A 13,775-nucleotide genomic window follows, 5' to 3' on the forward strand; every position below is an offset into this window, starting at 1 on the left:
ATATAAATAAACAATGTCATTATTTATATTATCACTATATTTCTATTTATATACATATATTTTATTTACTACAATATATTTATACATTTATTATCAATTATAATAACAACACTCAATAAAACACTATTCTGATTTTTCTTTGTGACTGGTTTCTTGAATACTGAACACAAGTACTGACAAGTTCTACCAAGGACACCTTTATAGCAACAAAAATTTTGTAGATACCCATGTGATCATAGTGATATGATTAATATCTGTTGATTGAGAAACTACATGATGATCAAAAGCTCCTATGAATTCAGTAATATTTTAAATGAATTTGTATTGAATTAATCACAATATATGTGGAGATATTTGAAAAATAGTGATGTATGTATGTGAAATGGCATTTATTCATCTACACTAGGTAGGTTTGCTTATTTATCATCCTGAGCCATTTAAAAAGATGGACTCCTTGCCCCAACTCCAAAGTCCCCTAGGAGGTGTTTGTTTTCCAGTTTGGAAATCTCTGGTGAAAAGAGTGAAAAGTTCACTGGGAACCTGGAAAATGGGAGATTTGGGGTTTTATCATACTAACTGTGTCTTCTTGGGCAAATCACTTTTCTTGTCTGCCTCTGTTTTCTCATTTGGAAATGAGGAATTGGTCTTCAAAAGTCCTTTCCATCTCCAACATTCTAGGAAACGATTAGGGTATTTGCCAGAAATCAGATTTCTCTCTGAGACATCATATTTTGGTTCTTTGGAAAACTCTGTACAACTCTCAATACATCTAGTGGGTTATTCTTTAATAATTGGGGATGGCTATTTAAGAGGCAGAAATATCACTGTGACTCTCAGTGGTCTCTTAAATAAAGGTTTTTCTAAAGTTGTTAAATATAAAAGTTGGGTCCCGACCAGTGAATATGTCTTTGTCTCAACAGGAGTGAATCAGAATAGGCTATATTCATTAAAATTTTATAAGCCAAAGAATACTGAAATTGGAGTAACCTGACCTGGTCTTGGGCAAATAGCTTAATTTCTATTAAAGAGTAGTCTTTCTTTAAAAATTCTTTCTTATCCTGAACTGAACCACCAAAAAAGAGAATTTCTATGCACACAGCAGAATATAAAACATTTCTATATGAAACTATTTGAATCTCTTTTGTATATCATTTACTTTTTTTAGTATATAATAAATTCTACATGAACTTTCAAAATTATCCTGGCCCTCTTTTTTTGGAACCAATATTGGGTAAGGTTTACCACTTTTCTTTGTAAATTACTTATTCTTCCAATTCTTTCCTTAATACTTTTAATTCCTCTAAAAAAACCCAAAACCTCTTCTTTTCTTTTAGGCATTCATCTAGTTCTTATGAATTATCTCTTTATATCTATACTGATCTTTGAGGTTCAGAACATTGAGCTTTGAGGGTTATCTCTGGTATGTCAGGACATAGTACTTAGAGACCTAGCTTGATGACATCATAGCATAATGCTGGTTAGCACCAAGGTAACTTGGTTAGTCTGATGCCCACCGCCTGACACACTTGCTTGAGGTTCCTAAAGTCCCTACTCTTGGACTTCCCAATTGCTTTGGGCTTTTCTCAGTGGAATCCTTTGCTCTTACTATTTCCAGACATGGAGCAATGCTGGCTACACGAATTCCTCTCTGGTTGTGTTGGTATTTCCCTAGCTGGAGAGATGCACTTTTCTGTTACTTTTAGGCTTCTGGCTGACTTTTCTGTACAGTTCTTGTGTGGTAGCTGACACCTATCATAGTTTCTCATAGATTTCTTGATCCTTATTTGGTCTGATGCAAACTAGCATTTTGTTCGAGTGAGTATGAAGGAGGAACTTTGTCTGTCTCATGTTCAGGTAGCCATCTTGGCCTTGATTAATTTTGCTGAGCCTCAGTTTAATTATCAATGAAAAGAGAATACTAACACCTGACCTCTTTCTCTCATAGGGTGCTTTGGAAGGTTAATTAGTATAATAAGCACAATTACTTTTGTAAGATATGTGTGTGGGGGAACCTAAATATTTAAATACAGCACATAGGTGGCATGGATAGATATGATATAGGACCTGATCCACCTTTTTGTGGAGTAGAAAAAGAGTGGTATAGGCACCAGTAGCAGCCTCCATGGGGGATGAGGCAGGAAGGACCCAGGACCACCAAGACTGGCAATTTCCAATGTCTACCAAAGCTCGACCACCATGAACAGCAGGTAAACCCATTTATCTAAGCAAAACAGCAAACAATTATAGAAGTTTCACAGGTTAGAATGTACCAAAGAATTTGTTGTTGTTCGGTCAAGACAATCATTCAGTCATATCTGACTCTTTGTAACCCTGTGGATTCGCCAGTACTGTCCATTGGGCTTTTTGTTTTTGGCAAAGATACTAGAGTGGTTTGCCATTTTCTTCTCCAGTGGATTAAGGCAAACAGGTTAAGTGACGTGTCCAGGGTCACATAGCTAGTAAAATCTGAGGCCAGATTTGTACTCAGGTCTTCCTGACTCCAGTCCCATTTCTTTATTCATTGAGCCACCTAGCTGCCTCCAAAGAATACACAAGAGAAAACGAGCTCTTCAGTGAAGGTTAAGTTAAGATCTCAGAACTGCGAGGGGAACTATCTCACCAAGAGGAGTCTGCTCTCGCTGGAAGTGCTGAAAATTCAGGGACATAACAGGGGTTGACTCTCCTGTGTATCTGTGGGACTAGGGCTCCAGTTTACTATTCAAAAATTCCACTTTGTCCCTCTCTGGTTCCTTTTCCTCTCTTGTTAAGATTTTTTTTTCCACCACAAGACCTGTGTTGTCATGGATTGTTATATGAGTCCTGGGGTCAGGATAACCTTGGCACAAATCTGGCATCAGATACTTATTAGCTGTGTGACCCTGGGCAAGTCACTTCCTTTCTGCCTCCTTCAGTTTCCTTGACAGTAAAATGGGGATAATAATAGCACTTACTTCACAAAACTGTAGGATCAAATGAGATAATATTTATAAAGCACTTAGTATAGTGCTCAGTACATAGCTGTTGTTCGTCCTTTGTTTTTGAAGAAGACCAATGACGTTACAGGGTGATGTCTTGACTTGTGTGTGAATTGGATTGGTGAGACAGAGGTGTACAAAGTTGTCAGCCTCACTCTCTTCTCAGAGTCAGAAGAGTCCGGAGGCAAGACAAAAGTCAAGATCATTGGCAATGGCTAGGGATGCAGTGAATGACCTTGCTATCTTTGAAGTCTGACCAAGCTGTAAGCACCTGCTTCAGCCACCTTCACGGCCAATGGAACAAATTGTTCTCATCTACCCATTCCTTCAGGGGAAGCCTTCATATGCTGACAGGTTTGAGGGCTGTCAGTTACTCTCAACCTGGTTTAGCCTATGTACAGAGATGGTTTTATCTAGGTGTGGCTCCTGGGCATGCTATAGCTTCTTGGAGCCACAGTGAAAACTGGGTGATGGGTGGACCCTGAAGATATATGAACAGCCCTTGAAAAGGACTCAGCAAGCTCTCACACCAGAGGTGCTAGTCTTCCTGGAATACCCCATACACCCTATAGTAAGCACCTAATAAATGATTATTCCCCACCTGGTGAGGAACTCTCTATACCAGTACAAGTTAAATTACATGTCCAGGTGACTTGAATTCAGGACTTCCTGATTCTGACGCCATGTTTAATCACTCTGCTATACTGCTTCTCATGAACAAAATGTTCTACATAAATCATCTTTGCATATGTGTAAGCTCTACTCCCTGGGTCTTTTTTCTTTCTGCATACAACCCTTCCTGTTTCAAGGCTCATAGGGTTGTGGTAATTAGAGCTAGAAGGATGCTCAGACATCATTAAGTTTAATGTCAATTCTGATGGCTTCTTTATACCATACTTCAGTAGTCTCTGTCTTTGAGTCACTTGAAGCACTTAGACGATTGAATTCAATTTCAAAAGGTTCCCAGAGGCAAATAGGAGGTGTCACATGGATTGGAAAATTTCAAAATTTTGAAACAAGGAAGGAGCTTTCTCAGGGCCACGTAGGCAATAAAGTATCACAGTAAGAATTACAAGTCAGGCCTACTTTCTCTCTTATTTCCTTTACCTGTCAGCTCCATTAGCTATAAATTGAGAACAGAGTATGAGTAAGAAATGTTTCGGTTCTTACATTTAAATTTTCCACAGCACATCATTTTGCATGATGACAATGTAGAAATCTTCACAATGTACCCCAAATGGAAATATCATTGCATGAAAATGAAATGACTAAGGCATTAATAAGACAATTCCTGTAAAGATGCTTTTAAAATGGAAATGAGGCAAAGAAATTATTTGTGAATTCTGCTCATTTTTATGCCTGAAGAAAATAGGAACTTGAGAAAACTATATACACAGGTTATAGCCTTTAATTTAACTTTGAATAAGACTCTTTAATATTGACAATTTCATAAAACCTGATTTTAAAAAATAATTTTCACTTTCACATCATATAAAGGCTATTATTTAGTTAATTTGAGAATATTTCATGACCTCATTTTAAAAATTGTGAATATTATAATTCTGTATTATGGATCAAACTCTTTTCTTTTTTAAAATAATATTTTATTTTTTTCCCTAGTTACATGTAATGACAATTTTTAACATTTTTAAAAAAAATTTTGAGTTCCAATTTTTCTGTCTCTTTATCTCATCTCCCCTCTTCCTGAGATGGTAAACCTTCAACCATTCCCCTAGTGATGGGCATCCCCTCAGTTTTCAATTCTTTGTCACTACAAAAAAGAACTGCTATAAATATTTCTGTACAAAAATAGGTCCTTTCCTCTTTTTTTTGGCAATCTCTTTGGGATACTGAACTAGTAGTGGTATTGCTGGATCAAAAGGTATGAACAGTTTTATAGCTCTTTGGGGGTAGTTCCAAATTGTTCTCCAGAGTGGTTGGATTAGTTCACAACTCCACCAACAATGCGTTACTGTCCCAATTTCCCCACATCTCCTCCAACATTTATTATTTTCCTTTTCTGTCATATTAGCCAATCTGATAGGTGTGAGGTGGTACCTCAGAGTTGCTTTAGTTTGCATTTCTCTAATCAATAGTGATTTAGAGCATTTTTTTTTCATATGACTATATGCAGCTTGATCAAATTCTTTTCTAAGAATATTAAGATCATAGATCTAGATCAGGAAGAGTCCTTAGAGGCCTCATTTTACAGATGAGGAAATGGGACCCCAGAAAAGTAATGAGATTTTCCCAAGGTAACTTAAGTAGTAAATATCTGAGATATGATTTGAACCAACATGCTGTGACTCTGTAGCAAGTTTTCTTCCTTCTTCATTGTACTACTTCTCTAGGTTATATTCTAGGTGGAATATTTATTGGTTCTAGATGCCATACATTAAGAGAAGTTTTGACAAGCTGTAGATGTTGCAAAGGAGGGTAAGCACAACAGTGAGGAGACTCAAAACTATATTAAGTTAAGATCATTTGAAGGAATGGGAGTTCATATAGCCTGGAAAAGGGAAAATTTAGCTGAGATATGACAGATAGCTACAAATTCCCCTAGTCATATCATCTGAATGAGGAGTTAGCTATTTTTGTTGTTGTTCCAGTCATGTCTGACTCCTCAGGATCCCATTTGGGGTTCTCTTGGTAAAGATACTGGAGTGTTTGCCATTTCCTTCTCCAGCTCGCTTTACAGATGAGGAAATTGAGGCAAACAGGCTTAAGTGACTAGCTCAGGGTCACACAACTAGTTAATGTTTGAGGTCAGATTTGGATTCAGGTCTTCTTGACTCCAGGGCTGACACTCTGTCCACTATACCACCTAACTACTCTAAATTTGTTATGTAATTCTGCAAAAGGACAGAAGACTACAACATAACTGTTTAGATTTCTAACAATTATACTTGCCTGAGAAAGCAATGGGCTATCTTATGAAGTACTGAGTTCCTTGTCACTGAAAGTTTTCAAGGAGACAGGACAAGTTTAAAAAAAAATTTGCATTATACTGGGAATCAGCCTAGCTTAGGGTTCTTAACCTTTATGTGTCATTGGAAGTCTGATGAAGCTATCGACCCTCTTCATACAATAATGTTTTTAAATGATAAAATTCATAAGATTACAAGGGAAACCAATTATACTGAAATGCCATTATCAAATTATTTTCAAAAACAACTTCATGTATTCCAGGTTAAGAATCCCTAGAAATGATTTCTAAAGTTTGTTCCAACACTGAGATTCCTTGCTTTTATATGGTGGTAATAATCTTTAAATACCAGTTTCCACTGATAGTCACCAGAATATTTAGTTAGCTTAGTTAATTAGGCTCTGTGCCCAGCTGAGCTAATGATTAGGAACACCTGGTTTCAGTTAGATTTAGCTTATTATAGATGAACTTTGTGACTGTCTCCCAGGATAATGGCAGTTCTAATCCAGATGGAACTAGCGTCCTTTCAATTAGAGGTCATGTTTATGTGTTCTTAATCAAAAATGTAAAGAAACTGAAATTTGATCTGAGAATTGTCTAAGAAAAATGCATTCTATTCAACTACAAAATAGTAAGGATTTAATAAACACTTTGGAAATCATCTGTATTCTGCTCCTTTGAATGCTCTTCTCAAGGAAGCACTTACCTATGTGACAGGATTTTTGCTCAAAAATTCTTATTTGACAAGCTAGTTACAATACAATTTTATACATAAACATGTATGTATGAATGACTAGTAGCCATTCATAAATGATAAAAGGATATGAACAAACCATTCTCAAAAAAACACCTGGCAAAGTATTCATAAGCACATTAAAAATATTCCAGATCTCTAATAACAGGAAAAATATAAATCCAAACAATTCTGAAGTTTCATCTTATACCCTGTATATTCACAAAAATGACAAAAAATGGCAACAGTCAATGTTAGAGAGGTTATAGGAAGGTAGGCACACTAATACATTTTTAGTGGAGCTGTGAAATGGTAATCCAGGGGTGGGGTACCTGTGGCCTCGAGGCCACAAAGCGCTCTCCAGGTCCTCAAGTGCAGCCCTTTGACTGAATCCAAACTCCACAGAACAGATGTTTCAATTCAGGCAGAGGGCTGAAAGGCCATTTGTTGACACAATCTTTCTATATAAAGCCACAATACCTTCACCCCTATCCTATAGTACATCTTTGAGCAAAAGGGGCTTTAATGGGTTTCCAATTGCTGGCAAGGGGAGTACTGTGATGTAGACACATATACAAAACAGTAAAATCAATAAGTGTGATTTAAAAAACCCAACAAATTGGAGATGCAGTTGGGTTTCAGACACAGTAAGTGATATTGCAGAACATCCTTTAATCTTAGTTTATTAGATTATCTCTTCTCTATTGGCAAGCATCTAGATTGGAACATAGACATTTTCCCCAAGTTGCTGCAACTTCTGTTGTCAAAAGAACCTTATGAGAAGATGTAAAATTTTCTCAAAATTTAATTTGTGCAAACTTTGAAACAATGCAGGTTGTTGGAGGGATTCATATATGTGTCTGTGAGGAATTTGAAATACAGGGTGATTCAGAAGTCTTAGTGCCATTTTTAGCTATCAGAACTTAAAAGCTTTAATATCTATCTATCTATCTATCTACCTATCTATTTCACTCTAAATTTAAGGATATAAATCTATTGCAGAAAATCTCAATATAATTTTCTCTTAAAAATTATTGTGATACTTGAAGGAGTTGGAAACAAATTTTAAGCTCAAATTGCACTAAGACTTTTGGAACTTATGTGTGTGTATGTGTGTGTGTGTGTGTGTGTGCTTGTAAATTCAAATTGGAGAAAAAATTAGCAAATAACTAGCTGGTGTATATAACAAATGATTCAAATATCTACATTCATCAGCTTAGATTTTTAAGCATTGCCCCTTTGGAATTAGGCTTGCTTTGGTTTTTGGTTATTTTTTGTTTTGTTGTTGTTGTTAACATTTTAAATTTTTTGTGACTGTTTTTTGGGCATTATTTGGGTCATAGCTCACACTTGTTTTAAATGTGCTTAGATTTGTATTACCTTGTTAGTAATGATGCTAGTTTCCACAATGCTATACTATGCTGATTCAGTATTTCTTTTCATTGTCTAATTATTCCTTCTCTTTCTCCTTCATTAGCTTTTCTAACCCCTAAATATAAGCATTTCCCAAAGTTCTACTGGTCTTCTTTTCTTCTCAAGTGCTTTCCAGGTTATTTCCCTGTTCAAAAACTGTCAATGGCTTTCACTTGCCTTTTCAATGGAATAAAAACTCTACCCTGACATTGAAGACTCTCCAAACTCTGGCCCCAGCCTCCTTTATGCTCCAATATTCTCCTTCATGTTACTCTCTATTTTAGCCTGTGGGTGTTCTCTCACTACACTATGCTTCACCTTAAAGATTCTGTGCCTGAAAAAGTGAAAAATCCATGAAAAATGACAGGAGACAAAAACCTCTGGAGCTGAATAAGGATGAGAAAACATGTAGGCTGTCAAAAATGAGACCTCATCAATGAGTAAGTGAGCCTTTGTCTTAGCTGAAAAGTTTTTGCATGGTTCTTCTTCAGGTAGGAACTAATACCGAAGTGTGGATAACCTGGGTGAAAAGAAAAACGTTTCCTACACATTACTCAGTTTTTATCTTAACTACCTAGATTCCTCCTGCCTTTCTATTTGTACTGACCTCTGGCAATGACATATTGCCTAACCGTCATCTTGCGTATCTGGTTTGCCAACCTGCTTGTAATATCCTTTGATAACTGTGAACTCTCATATTGTCTCTTGCTTCTCCAAGTCCTAGGGTCTATCTGGTGACTCAGGCCATTGTTGGAGTGAAGGAAAAAAAAATACCAGGAAGGAGAGAAAAATATATAATGTCTTTGAATCTCTTTTCTCATTTTCTTATCCTCCCTTCCACTAAAAAAAGATGGAAACTGACCCTCCATTTTGGAAGGATCATTCTGTGATAGGTACCTTTCCACCATAGAAACTTTATCCGCTATTTTGCCTCATCATGTTGGAGGAACTCAAAATTTCTGGAGCAATAGATATTCCCTCTTTTAGAAAACCAGCTTAGAGGAGGTTTTGTATCAGAGACTTGTGTAACATATGTTGGATTCAACCTCTTCTCATCTCAGTTGTGGATGCAGGTCAGATATTCATTGGGAGGGAGTAGGACTGAAATATATCAATAAGATTTTTTTTAAAGAATACGATAAAGACATGAAGGTAGAATGTTAAACAAATATGACTGCATTAGCCATATTTTCATTAATGGCCTCCTGCTATTACACAAATTAATTTCTCCATTCTTTGTCTACCTTGGAATAGAGACACAGAAGAATCAAAGAAAAACTAAAGGCTAGAAAACAAAGTAAAACTGTCTCTCTAATTGCCCTTAATAGCTTGAGCAGAGTAGATAGATCACTTCTGGGTGACTGGGATAGAGAGAGAATGCTGCCAGTTGAGGAGAGCTGCTGGAGAAGCTTTTAATGTCAATTTGCCCTGATGTATTAGAGATCTGTATCAGCTTTGAAAGGATTCTGTCTATAAAAGAATGATCCAGGGCAAATTGAAAGAAACAGCCTGATCAAAGTCTGCTTAGATCAGAGTTAGATTTAGATTGTTAACAGTTAAGGACCAATGAGAAAGGTATGAAATCGTACTTTTTATAGAATTGATTTTCCTTTTAGCTCTCAGTACAGAGATAAAAGCCCCTATCTTGAGGGTGCTGAAGGAATGGACAGTGTGGAGCTAAATAGATTCAGGGCATTTAGATATAAAAGCAGTTGCCTAAAGTCCTAGGTGGTGCAGTGGATAGAGTGGATAGAGCAGGAGTCAGGAAGATCTGAATTTTAATCTGATCTTTAATCTGACTAGCTGTGTGACCCTGGGCAAGACACTTAACCCTATTTGCCTCAATTCATCATCTGTAAAATGAGCTGGAGAAGGAAATGGCAAATCACTCCAGAGTCTTTGCCAAGAAAACCTCAAAGAGTTGAACATAATTGAAAAAAATGACTGAACAACAACGAAAGTCCTTCTCTATTACTTTATGAAGGGGCCATTTGAAAGAAAGTAAATAGAGACAATGAGCTTACAGCAGGATTTCCAGGGGGTGGTTGTCTTGTGATTTGTTTTAGGGACTACTCTGTCCTGCACCAACCTGGCAGGTTTGCTAAGTGATTCTAGAAAACACCAAACAAGAAAACATAAGAAATCTATTGGAGAGTTTAGAGAGAATTCCAAGAAAACAAACATTTTTAAAGTGCTTACTCTATGTCAGGAATTGTGCTAGTGTTGGGGGTACAAATGCAAGCAAAAAGACAGTCTTTGACCTCAAGAGACTTACACAAAGGGAAGTCAAAAAGTGTGTATGTTTGGGGGGGTGGTGGTACCCCCCACAAGACCATGGTATTGAAGTCCAGAGATATGGAAGCAAAGCAGAAAGGTGAATTAAGGATGGTTGGGTTGGCCCCTTTCCAAAATGGAGTCACCTGGAAGAATTCATAGATGGGAGAAGGGAACTGTCATGGCAGAGGGATGTTCCAGGGTGAGAAGACCTCGGGTGATGAGGGAAGTTCCAGGGTAAGAAGGCAGCTGAGGCTTCAGTTTCAAAGTCCAGAGCATAAGAAGCAGAGCCAGAAGGGGAATGAAATTCTAAAACAACACTGCATGACAGGCCCTCCCTGTTGATATATTGGACTCTAGCTTTTAACTGGCAATTGGCCAAGAAGTCAATACCAGCTACAAAAGAATCAGGTTGGGTCCCAAAGAACCTTGATCATACAATGAGACAAAGCGGATAGGATAGTGATGGGACAAAGACCTCTTTCCAAGTGTTCTTTGTATAAAGTCCTTTAGGAGGGTGTGGACAGAAGGGAATTAAGATTTCAGTTTGAGCAGTAGGTAGCCCAAGGTGATATAAGTAGTAAACATTAGTGGTAGATTGGAAAGGGGATGAGAATCTTAAATGTGATATGGGCAATATGAGCTAAATAAATGATAAATTAATTTCTGGAGTCTTTATAATCTAGATACAAACTTGGACTGAGGTATTAAAAAGAAATACTTAGAACCACATCCTACCTGTGCATGTACAGTGGTCCTGAAGGGATCTATGGCTAATTCTCAGGGCTTGGTGGCTTAGCCATTGCACCCTTAGTAACTCCAGTTCTTTTCTCTGGTATGAACTTGTGCTTTGCCTTTTGTATCACTGTGGAGAGGAGTATCCTCCTTTACAGAGAGTTACTGTGGTTTGATGGAAAGAGCCTTTTTATTTGCAACCACAACACTCCTGAGAGAACTAGATTAAAATGTAATTGGGAAATATTTAACAAAATAGAGCAAATATTTAATAAAATAGATAAAAATACAAGAAAACAGATAACATTACATTTTAAAACTAAGTCACTTTGTGACTTACAGGGATGCTTATTTACAATTTGGAGGCCTATGTTTCTATTTGAGTTTAATACAACTGATCTGGAGAATCAGGGGTGCATGTAGGTGGCACAGTAGGTAGAGTGCTGGGCCTAGAGTCAGGAAGACCCTTTTTCCTGAGTTCAAATATGGCCTCAGACAATTATTAGTTATGTGATTCTGGGAAAGTCATTTGACTCCGTTTGCCCGACTTTCCTCATCTGTAAAATAAGCTGGAAAAAGAAATGGCAAATCATGGTCTTATCTTTGCCAAGAAAATCCCAAATGGGGTCATGAAGAGTTGGATATGACTGAAAAATGACTGAACAACAATTACATAGAATTCCTACAAGTAGCAGGTAAACTGTTCATGCTGATTGGTTTCTTAAGCTATACATATAGCTAAACAATATTTGCCACCACTCAAATCATGACCAACTTGTCAATCTAAGTCTGGTAATTTTTGATACTGGTAATTGTAATTGAATATTAGTCTGTAAGTTTGGATCAATCCAGTCATCACTGTTGACTGTATCATTAATCATAATTATCTAGACAGGCAGTTGACGTAGCTGATGTGACTTAACTTTAAATGACAATATCCAGGGGCTGTGATTGGAGAACATAAGATTGTGTAATAGTAGAAGTAATAGGCTTATCAATTTCAATACGTACAAGTTTTTTTCAAAGGTGTTTGAACCACTTCTGTTTATGGACATATGAGAAGTTGATTAACCACTAATTGAAATATTAGCAACAGCATCTTGAAAACACTTGATTTTGAATAGAAATAATATTGATTGACATTTATATAGCATTTTAGTTTTCAAAGCACTTCACATAATTCAATTCAATGAGCATTTATTAAGTACCTACTATGTGCCTGGAAAGGTGATAGCAATAGAAGGCAAAAAATAAATTAGGATACTCTTCCAGGAGCTTATGTCCCACAGAAGAAAACAGCTAACATTTATATAGTGTTTCCTATGTGCCAGGCTTTGTGCTAAATGCTTTACAATTATAATCTTGTTTGATTTTTACAACAACCCTGGTAAGTAGGTGGTATTGTTACCTCCATTTTACAGATGGGGTAAATGAGGCAAATAGAAGTTACATGACTTGCCCAATGTCACATAGCTAATATGTGTTTGAGGCCAGACTTGAATTCAGGTCTTCCTGCTTCCTATTCACTATATAATGGAGTCACTGTATAAATAAATGCAAAATAAATTTCAAATAAAGATAAAGTAATGTGAGGGTAAGAGGGAAAACACAAATAATTGGTGGGATCAGAGGAGGACTCACTAGGAAAAGGTGCTTGAGCTAAGCCTTGAATGGGGCTGAGGAGGGGCCATATTCTAGGGATGGGGAAAGCCTATACAAAGGTATACACAGAGGTGGATGACATAGTTTTGTTTGGGCAGCAGAAAATAAGACAATTATGCTGGAAAGTAGACTTGTGGAGGAATAATGGGAAGTAGGTCTGAAGAGATAGGATGGAAACATGTTATGAAGTAATTAAAATGTCCAAATAGAAGTTTTGTATTTTCTCTCATTTGAGCCTTACAATAACCTCTTGGATTAGGTGCTATTGTCATCCCCAGAAGGCAACTGAAGCTCAGAGAAGATAATTGACTTGCCTGTATACACAGAACTGTTAGTGGTCTGAGGCAGGATTTGTTAGAAAAATCTGAAACAAAAATCTACTACAACGAGTGAAGGAAAGCCTTTATTACACTTCTCTCGAGAGAAGTGGGCACAACACACTTTAGTAGCATGTGGGCGCTGGTTCAGTGGTACACTCAACTTCTAAACAGTTAGTAAGATCCATAATCCACCCACCAGGGTTATGATTGGTCTAGTTCATCTGAGTTACACTCTTCCTGGACAGCCCATTGCATGTTCTTCTATGTTCTGTTAACTCTGCCCACTTTATAGACCCCATGTCCAAAAATGGGCTATCTCTGCCCTCGGGGCAGTCAGTTAATATTTAATAAGCTTATTAAGCAAGCACAGTGCAGAAAAGCCTTTGCCCTGTGGAGGCCCCATCCTTGAACCTGATGGTATGCAACCGATTTAGCTTACAGGGCTCTTTCTTTTTTTCCTTTTTTTAAGCTGGAAGACCATTTTATTTTATTTCATTTTATTTTATTTTATTTTATTTATTTATTTTTGGGCAGTTGGGGCTAAGTGATTTGCCCAGGGTCACACAGCTAGTAAGTGTCAAGTGTTTGGTCTGAGGCCAGATTTGAACTCAGGTCCTCCTGACTTCAGGGCCAGTGCTCTATCCACTGTGCCACCTAGCTGCCCCTCCAGGGATCTTGCTTAAGGAATTAGGGGAATTTTGGGGGCACTTTCTGATTGGTTGAGGGACTATCCACAA

The sequence above is a fragment of the Vombatus ursinus genome, unplaced genomic scaffold (assembly GCF_900497805.2).
Source record: "Vombatus ursinus unplaced genomic scaffold, bare-nosed wombat genome assembly UNPS02009573.1, whole genome shotgun sequence".
NCBI classification, from domain to species: Eukaryota; Metazoa; Chordata; class Mammalia; order Diprotodontia; family Vombatidae; genus Vombatus; species Vombatus ursinus.